Genomic DNA, 8,751 nt, shown 5'->3' on the forward strand with positions numbered 1-8,751 from the left:
AGGTCAGATTCTTTCTTTCTCGTCTGGGACATCCAGGCTCTCTGAAACTTAATTATGCTGTTTCCCAGCTCTTCCCCGTTTCTCTGTTCTTTCCACAAATTCAAAAAGAAAAGAAACAAGTACAGGCGTTGAAAAGCCTTTCATTCCTTCTTTCTTTCTTTCTTTCTTTCTTTCTTTCTTTCTTTCTTTCTTTTTTAAAGTATGCTTGGATGAAATGGGTATTTGATTGCATTGCGTAATTAAGATATTTTACATGAGTTAATTGTAATTTTTTTAAACTGCAGTGATTTGATTTTCGTGACGGGCCAAGGTATAGGGAGATACTCACAGAATGTTCACTGGCTGATAAATTAAAACTGGGTGGGAGCTTACTATATTCTTCTATTTTTGTGTATATTGAATTTTTTTTCCATTTAAAAATGCTTAGCCCAAGACCAAGAGTAAGGATGTACTCAAGGCCTAATGCCTGTGCCCAGAGGAGATTGGAAAGTGAGCTTGGCGAACTAGGTTTTTTTCCCTGTGTAAAATTGGATTTAGTAAGAGAAAACAAGTTATAATATGATGGTCAAACCCAAGTACCATAAAAATGTGCTTGTTCAAGGTATTCAGTAATCATGGAGGATGGAGATGGCTCTTGATGGAGCAAGGATGCCTGTTAGTCATCAAGAGCCATCAAAGAGGAAGGGGGAATTTGGGGGCGGGCCTTAAAGGGTGAGTGACATCTACCATATGTGTTGGGATGCTCTTTAGGCCTAGTGTTTCCAGAATGAAAGCCGGAGGGCAAGATTGTTGTGGGACAGCGAGGCTGTAATTCTAAGTCTGTAAGAGAAGTGTGATACAGGGCTATAGGCCCTGAGTATTTTGCTAAAGAGTACGCAGTTGATTCTTGATGAACTAGTAGCATAGGAGATTTTCCAAATAAGTACTATTTGTGTTTTAAGACTCTAATTCTTATGTTGGAGAAACTAATAGCTTATTTGAATGAGGCTTATGTTAAAAAAAAAAAAAACAAACAAATGAAGAAGTTTGACTCAAGGCTCACAGTTCTTCATGTCGTACCATAAACCTTTATGGAGTCCTTGCTGTGGTTAGGCCTTGTACACGGAGGTGTGGGGGACAGATGACTAAAACTTAGCAGGAGTAAAATAGATATTTGAACTAATCAATGAATAACACTGGCAATTGTTAACGTTCTGGATGTCAGGTTTGTTGCTAAAGCATTAAAAAAAAATGGAGTCTCATTTCACCTAAAAGCAGTTGTCATTCCAAAAGGTTTGTCCTTTCCCTCATTTTTACCTCTATTCAAAGGGAAAATTGTAATTTAACAGGCAATTGGGAAAGAAATGCTCACCTAGAAAACAAAGGGGGCTATTCAGGGCAAGAAGTGTTTAGGACCACCGTAATTTCTCCCCAGTGATTTAAAGCATACATAATTGTAATGGCGGATACTTGTTGAATTTGTGTGATGTGTGTGTGCCATCTTTTTCTAAAGGATTTCAAATGCTTGCGTTTAATCGCAACTCCACTAAAGGATGTTTGTATAGGCCTATAAGATGCCACAAGTTATAGGCTCTTAAGTGGCCATGTTGAGATTTGATTATAAAAGAAAATGCATGGTTGCAGAATTGATGCTGTCAGCTGCTATGCCGAACATACTCCCTAATTGTACCCAGTTATTTAATAGGAATGCACCACTGAATTGGGAGCTGAAAGGAACATAAGGAACTGAAAAGGCCAGGGGGGAATGAGACAGACTATAAGTGACTGAAGAAAGGACTTCACCCTCTTTTCCTGTTTTCCAGTTTGTGAGGGATTGCAGTATGGCTCCATTTCCTTGGTGCGTTTGTAAAATAGTTCACCCACTGAAGACCATGAAGATTCTTTCCAATGCTACCCTGCTTTTGCTGGTGTCCTGCACCTGAAAGTTGTGATGCTAAAGGTAATCTTTTTTTTTTAAATAAAAGAAGGAAAAGGAGTTGATAATGGCATGTTCAAAATAATCAGACAAATCCCCAAAAGCTAGCAGTAATGATAAATTAAAACATTTTCTGTAATATATGAAACCATATTCACTAAAAATAACCATGTAAATCTGTAAAGTGATTTAGTAAATGAACTGCTGATTGATTGATTACCTTATACTTTCTGTTCTTACTGGAAAGTGAGACTTTTTAAACCCCATTTTCTAATTGTTGCTAGTTAAGGGGAAAATGATGAGTATTTTTATGCCAATTTTATAACAAGTATCCTTTCTGAATTATTTTACTTTTTTTCTAGTAATAAGCTCTTATTTGATCATCTTGTAATGGCTCTGCCTTCTTTCTAATGTGTACTTTTTAGTTTCTCCAAGAAAATTATTTAGTTTTTTATTTTTTTATTATTTATTTATTTATTATTTTCTGTTTTGTTTTTCGAGACAGGGTTTCTCTATGTAGCCCTGGCTGTCCTGGAACTCACTCTGTAGACCAGGCTGGCCTTGAACTCACACATCGACTGCTTCTGCTTCTTGAGTGCTGGGATTAAAGACACTGCCTGGCTAGAAATTACTGTGTATTCCTAGTTGGCTGAGGGAATTTATTGTGAGTGGGTATGGAGTTTTTTGTTTTGCTTTGTTTTCTTGAAATAATTTGTCTGTATCTACTTGCATAAGTATATTTTCTTCATTCCTATGACAATGTGATGATAAATTACAATAATTTTAAACAAATTTCCTTATTTTGATTTTTAATGAGGCTTCCACATTCTTTGGGGATGGGGGACAGAGCAAATATTGGTCTTTAGGACTCATGCACTTTCTGTCTTTTGTTTGGTTGGGTTTTTGGTGTTGATGCTGTTTTGTTTTGAGACAAGGTGTTACTGGGACCTGATCAGGATGGACTGCCTGGTCAGCCAGCCCAAATGACCAACCTTCCCCAGCACTGTGATGAGAATCCTGGAGGTCATGTCCAGCTTTTATTTAGGTGCTAGAGATAGACCTTAGGTCCATGGGCTTGCATAGCAAGCAGTTTACTTTTTGCTTCCTGAGCCATCTCTCCAGCCTTGCTTTCTCTCTTAGTCATTTTATCTATATTTGTTTTTCTTCTAGTTTCCTCTTGTTTGTTCTTTTTCTAATCTAGGTGATTAATAGTTTTTTTCTAAAATTAAAACTTAAAACTACAAATTATTCTCTACAGTTGGTAAGAATTTCACAGGTTTGTATATATTATTTTGTTATTATATTTCAATAATTACTGTTTTATAATGTGTCTAATGATTTTTTAAATTTGGGCATTTCATATGTATGGGTGTTTTGTCTGCATGTATGTATGTACCATGTGTATGCTTGGTACCTATGGATGTCAGAAGAGAGCATCTGATTCCCTGGAACTGGAATTACAGATGGTTGTGAGTTGCCGTGTGGGTGCTGGGTACTTTATCCCATCCTCTGCAAAAGCAGCAAGCACTTTTAACTGCTAAATCATTGCTCTAGCCCCCAGCCTATGACATTTTATCTTTGTTTTTTTAAGTTTACAATTATTTATGCATTCTTTTAAACATGAAATCATTAGCTAAATTATAATTAAATTTTATTTTTCTCTACTTTAAAATATTTTTAGTCCTTTATTATTATTTTATTTTGTTTTTGTTTTGTTTTTGTTTTTTGAGACAGTGTTTCTTTGTGTAGCCCTGGCTGTCTTAGAATTTGCTCTGTAGACCAGGCTAGCCTTGAACTCACAGAGATTGCCTACCTCTGCCTCCTGAGTACTGGGGACAAAGGTGTGTACCACTACTGCCCAGCCTTTTAATCCTTCTTACAACTAACAAGAAATGTTTATAGTTGCTCTGCGTCTCAATAGAGTTTGGTAATATAAAACTTTTCTTGCCAAGTAGTGTGTTGCATACCTTTAATTCAAGTATCCAGGAGGCAGAGACATGTGGATGTCTGAGTTTGAGACAGTCTACATAATGAGTCAGGCCACTCTGGGCTATATAAGAACAGCTTGTCTACAAACAGAACAAAAGCCAAAAGCTTTTTTCTTTCCCTAAATGCAAAATTCATGGTTGGGATGTTTATTGATCAATTGAAGTCCTTGATTAAACTATGAGGATAGTATAGAACATTTCCTTTACCCTTCATCCACATTTGTTAACATGTCTTGCCATATATGTTCTACCATTCTCTTTCATTTTGCCACATAAGAGGAATTTGCAGCTGTATTTCTAATTTGCTTACTTCTTCATCGTATTTAATTGGACTAAATACTTTCTCATACATTACCTGTTTTCTTGGTTGAAGTTGCAATCCAGGATAACATATTACACTTAGGTTTTGTTTGTTTGTGTCTTTCCAGTCCTTGATCAGGAAGTTTCTTCAATTTCTTCAGTCTTCTTTGTCTTTGTTGACATTGACAATTTTTCAAAATAAAAGACAAATGTTTTGTAGGGGGCTCCTCAATTTAGGTGTGTGTATCATCTCCCCATTGTGATATTTTGATAATGTACATTGGCAGGAAGACTACATAAGTCACATTAAATGTTTCTGTTGGAATCACATTCAGAGCTTGCTCATGATACAGATGTCATGTCAACATTGATTTCTTGGCTAAGTTGTTGGAGTTCTGTTAGATTAACCCATCGTTTTCTCTTTGCAGTCAATCATTTTGCCGTGAATACTTGGAGACTGAAACTTTTCTGTTTCTTGTCACACTATCTTCTAGTATTTTTTTCATCTGTTCGTTATTGTGGACTAAATGTTTTTACTGTGACTACAAAAGAATGCTTCAAGCCCCATCTTTTTTACTGAATTCACTAGTTTATATTCTACTTGAAGAAAAAGCTTTTCTCCATTTCTTATATTTAAACACCTAAGTTTTGTGTTATTTCATTAATAGCCTTTTGCTGTCATAATTATTTTATTCAGTGTGTCTTCTCTATCCTTTAGCATGCTCACCATTCTTTGACAGATATTTAGACTTGTTTTAACATTTCTTTTCTTCCTTACTTTCAGGCTCATCTTATATTTTCTACCCCATTGACCATTTCTCTATTTGACTGTGCCACTGGGAGACCGTATTTACAAACTGAGGTGTGGAACTATGGATTTTTTTTTTAAAATTTTTTTGTTATTTCACATTTAATTTCAGAGTACAAACATTGTTTCATATTTGCTGAAATTTGCCTTATGTCTTAACATAATCACTACTGTGTCTTATGTGTTTGTAAAGGGTTTGTATATTGTAACTGTTCTACATAAGGGTCTATAAATATGTGTTAAATGTATTACCTTGTTGTGTAAATCTTCCATATACACAGTAAAGTATAGGATATACCTTTTATCACTTGTGACTCCTTTCTTAAATCTTTTTTTTAAAAAAAAAAACTATTTTATTTGCTATTAATACAGGTAGAGCAGGTCCACATTTGTGGAAATGGTATTTCTTTTTCAGTTCTTTAATCTAGTCACCTTTTTATTGAGACTGGGTTTCTCTGTATAGCCCTGGCTGTCCTGAAACTCACTATGTAGACCAGGCTGGTCTCAAACTCACAGAGATCCACCTGCCTCTGTCTCCAGAGTGCTGAGAGTAAAGGCATGCACCACCGTGCCTGGCCCCATTCAATATTTTAGATATTTTAGATATTTGTTTATTCTTTGTGTCCATGTGTGTGGGCATGTGTGCTATTGTTTATTTGTAGTGACTGGTGTACAGTGTTAAGGAACATGTTTTCTACCTGGTGGATCCTGAGAATCGAAACCACCTCTTTGTGAAGTTTGATGGTTAGAGCCTTTACCTCCTGATCCATCTTGTCTATCCTACCTACACTCTATTTTGTTTGTTGTATTTTTTAGAAAATGTTCTGCCAAAAATATGAATGCAGTGATTTATTTCTGAATTTACCAATAAGATTTATATTTAGCTGTAAGGATAAGCTGTCTAAATACTTTTTTCCTTTTTATATTTTTAAAGTCTTTCATATACAATCTGTTGTTTGTAGTTTACCTATAAAGTCTCTATTTACTGAATATATAATATATACATACATATATTCATATATTCATACATACATATACACATTTGCTAAACCATTTAGAAGAACTTTCAGACCTAACCATATTTCACCCTTAAATACTTCTTCAAATATCTGAGGAATAAGGGCATTGGTATTACTGCAGTATTGTTATGTAAAATATTTTACACATCAAGGTTTCCTCACAATGCCCTGTGTTGCCTTCATTTGTTTATATTATCATGCATTATATTTACTTATCATAAGTCTTTGGTCCTCTAAATTCTAAAATAACATTTGTCTGTATTCTGATTTTAATTTTTCATGGCATGGGCATTCTTGTGTCTAGATAGTTGTCCTGTGTATGTCTACAATCTGGGCTTGTCTGATTGGTTCATTCTGCCATGAATAATTTAGGCAGTTTTAGCCAAAAGACCATATAGTTGATGCTCTGTCTTTCCTATCACATTGCATGAGGATGTGCCAGATGGTAGTTTTATCACAAAGATCTTGATGCTTTTGGTAATTTCATGGATAGCTAGGCAGGCACATTTTTCTTATTCTTTCATATGCAGTTTTAGCCTTTCGGACACACAGAGGCTTATAGCTTATATTTAAAACCATATTTGCCTCTTTGCAGAAGCAGTCAGCATTTAAAGGGGTTCTCATATTTATTCTGCCTTCATGTTTTCCTGCCTCAAATTGTATATTTAGATGGGCTGGCTGTCAGGAGTTGTTTCTTGTTTTTTGTTTTTGTTTGTCTGTTTTTTTAAACAGCCCCATTCACAGTCTCTTTAACACACTTTTCAAGGAGGTTGGTCGTTTTTTCACTTTTTTGGGTAAACATTTCTTTTTATTTTATTTTGTGTGTATGAGTATTTGGCTTGCATGTGTGTTGATGTACCAATTTTATGCTACATAGCCTTAACTGACTCAAAACTCCGTATGTACACAAGGCTGATCTGAAACTCGTAGCCTGCCTCTGCCTCTTGAGTTTTGAGATTAAAGGCATCTGCCACCATGCCCTGCCCACTCCTTTTTGCTATGTATTATATTTTCTTGCATTTCTTAATTTATTATGATTTAGGGCTCAAAACAACTTCATTATATTATACTGCTGTAGATCAGAAGTCTGGTGTAAGTTTCATCTAATTAACCAAAGTTCTGGCCAGCTGCATTCCTATCCAGGGGCTCTAGAAGAGAAGTTGTTTTCTGCTCCTTAAGTTGTTGGCACAATTGAGTTCCTTACAAAGGTAAGAGTAAGATCCCCGTTTTCATGGTGGATATCTGCTATGGATGTTCCCAGCACTTAGAATCCCTTCATTCATGATCTTCTTTCACTGTCTTCAAAGCCAACTGCAGACTGAATCCCTCTCACACTTAAAATTTCTCCATTTCCTATTCTCATCCATCTTCTCTCTGACTCAGAGAGGGAAAGGGCTTCTATGTTTAAATATACATCCAGTCTGAGTATGCCAGCCAGTTAATCCAGAGGAAACTCTTCTGTCTTGAAATCTATAACCCAATTACGTCTGCAGAGTTCTTTTACCTTATAAGTTGATACAGTCACCAGTTCTGGGAATTATTATGTGAACTTCTTTATGCAGCTGTTATTCTGCTTTCCACATATTCCATTATCACAGCTAACTATAACCCAATACTGTACATTCCTTTATACATTTCCATGCATTTCACTAGAGCAGCTAACTACAACCCAATGTGTGATCATCCATTCTTTCATTCAACCATCATAAATAGTTTTAAAAACATATATTAAAATGAACATATGTTATATTACAGACATTGTACCAGGTGCCAATACTCCAAGAAGTAAGATGCCATAAACTGGTTTGGTAAGTTCTGTAGGGATTGGCACATGATGCTGTAAGAGAATGCAAGAGGCCTAAATTAGAAGTACCAGGATTCTTTTGTGTGGATCAATGTCTGGGCTGGGTCTTAACAAGTAGTCTCAATATTAAGGTGGGAAATGGCAAAAAGATGTATTAGTTTTCTGTTTCAGTGATAAAATACCATAACCAAAAAGCAACATAAGGAAGGAAGGGTTTATTTTGGTTTAAGGCTCCAAAAGGATAGAGTCCATAATGGTGGGGAAGGCATGTCAGCGGGCAACTGGAGCAAGAGTCTGGCTGATAATATTTTATCCAGACATGTAGGAAGCAGAGAGAGCTAGAAGGGAGTGAGGCAAGGCTATTAACAACCCTCAATGTTCATCCCTAGTTAGTTGCTTTCTCCAGAAAGGCTCTACCTCATAAAGGCTCCATAACATTTTCTGACTTTCAGGAGGCTAGCCCTGGACTCTCAAGCACCAATCCTGCCCCAGCCCCCCAAACTGCTATGATTACAGGCATGTGCCACGATGCCCATAATATTTCCTAACAGTACCAACCAACTGTGGACCAAGTATTCAAATATAGGGTACACTTCTCATTTGAATCATCACCACCCCCTCAAAATGGAGAATACTTCAAGTAGTGAGACTACAGTGACCAAAAGTATAGAGCTCAAGACAGCCTGTTTTTTTAGAGGGTACAGCTAATAGGAGCTAAATCTGCAAGTCAGATAACTTCCTGGGATGTAGGGATGAACCTATTGAATAATGTGAAACATGAATATGAAGACTTGTGTTCTTTACTAAATAGTTTCCAGATAAATCAACAAGAAATAGAAAGTCATTACAAACTTTTGAGGAAAGCCAAGTTTGGTGGCACACTCCTTTAATCCCAGCACTTGGAAAGTAGAGGCAGG

The 8,751-nt window shown here is 36.1% G+C and overlaps 1 long non-coding RNA gene across 1 annotated transcript in view; it reads left to right on the forward strand.

Moving 5' to 3' along the window:
• Window positions 1–1,019: 1,019 nt before the first annotated feature.
• LOC116090025 overlaps window positions 1,020–8,751 on the forward strand; it is a 15,679-nt gene continuing 7,947 nt past the window's right edge. Inside the window, exons 1-2 of the long non-coding RNA XR_004118526.1 lie at window positions 1,020–1,939; window positions 4,988–5,065. This is a non-coding gene — a long non-coding RNA (uncharacterized LOC116090025). The remainder of the gene's footprint in view (window positions 1,940–4,987; window positions 5,066–8,751) is intronic.

This window comes from Mastomys coucha, chromosome X (genome assembly GCF_008632895.1).
Source record: "Mastomys coucha isolate ucsf_1 chromosome X, UCSF_Mcou_1, whole genome shotgun sequence".
Classification (NCBI taxonomy): Eukaryota; Metazoa; Chordata; class Mammalia; order Rodentia; family Muridae; genus Mastomys; species Mastomys coucha.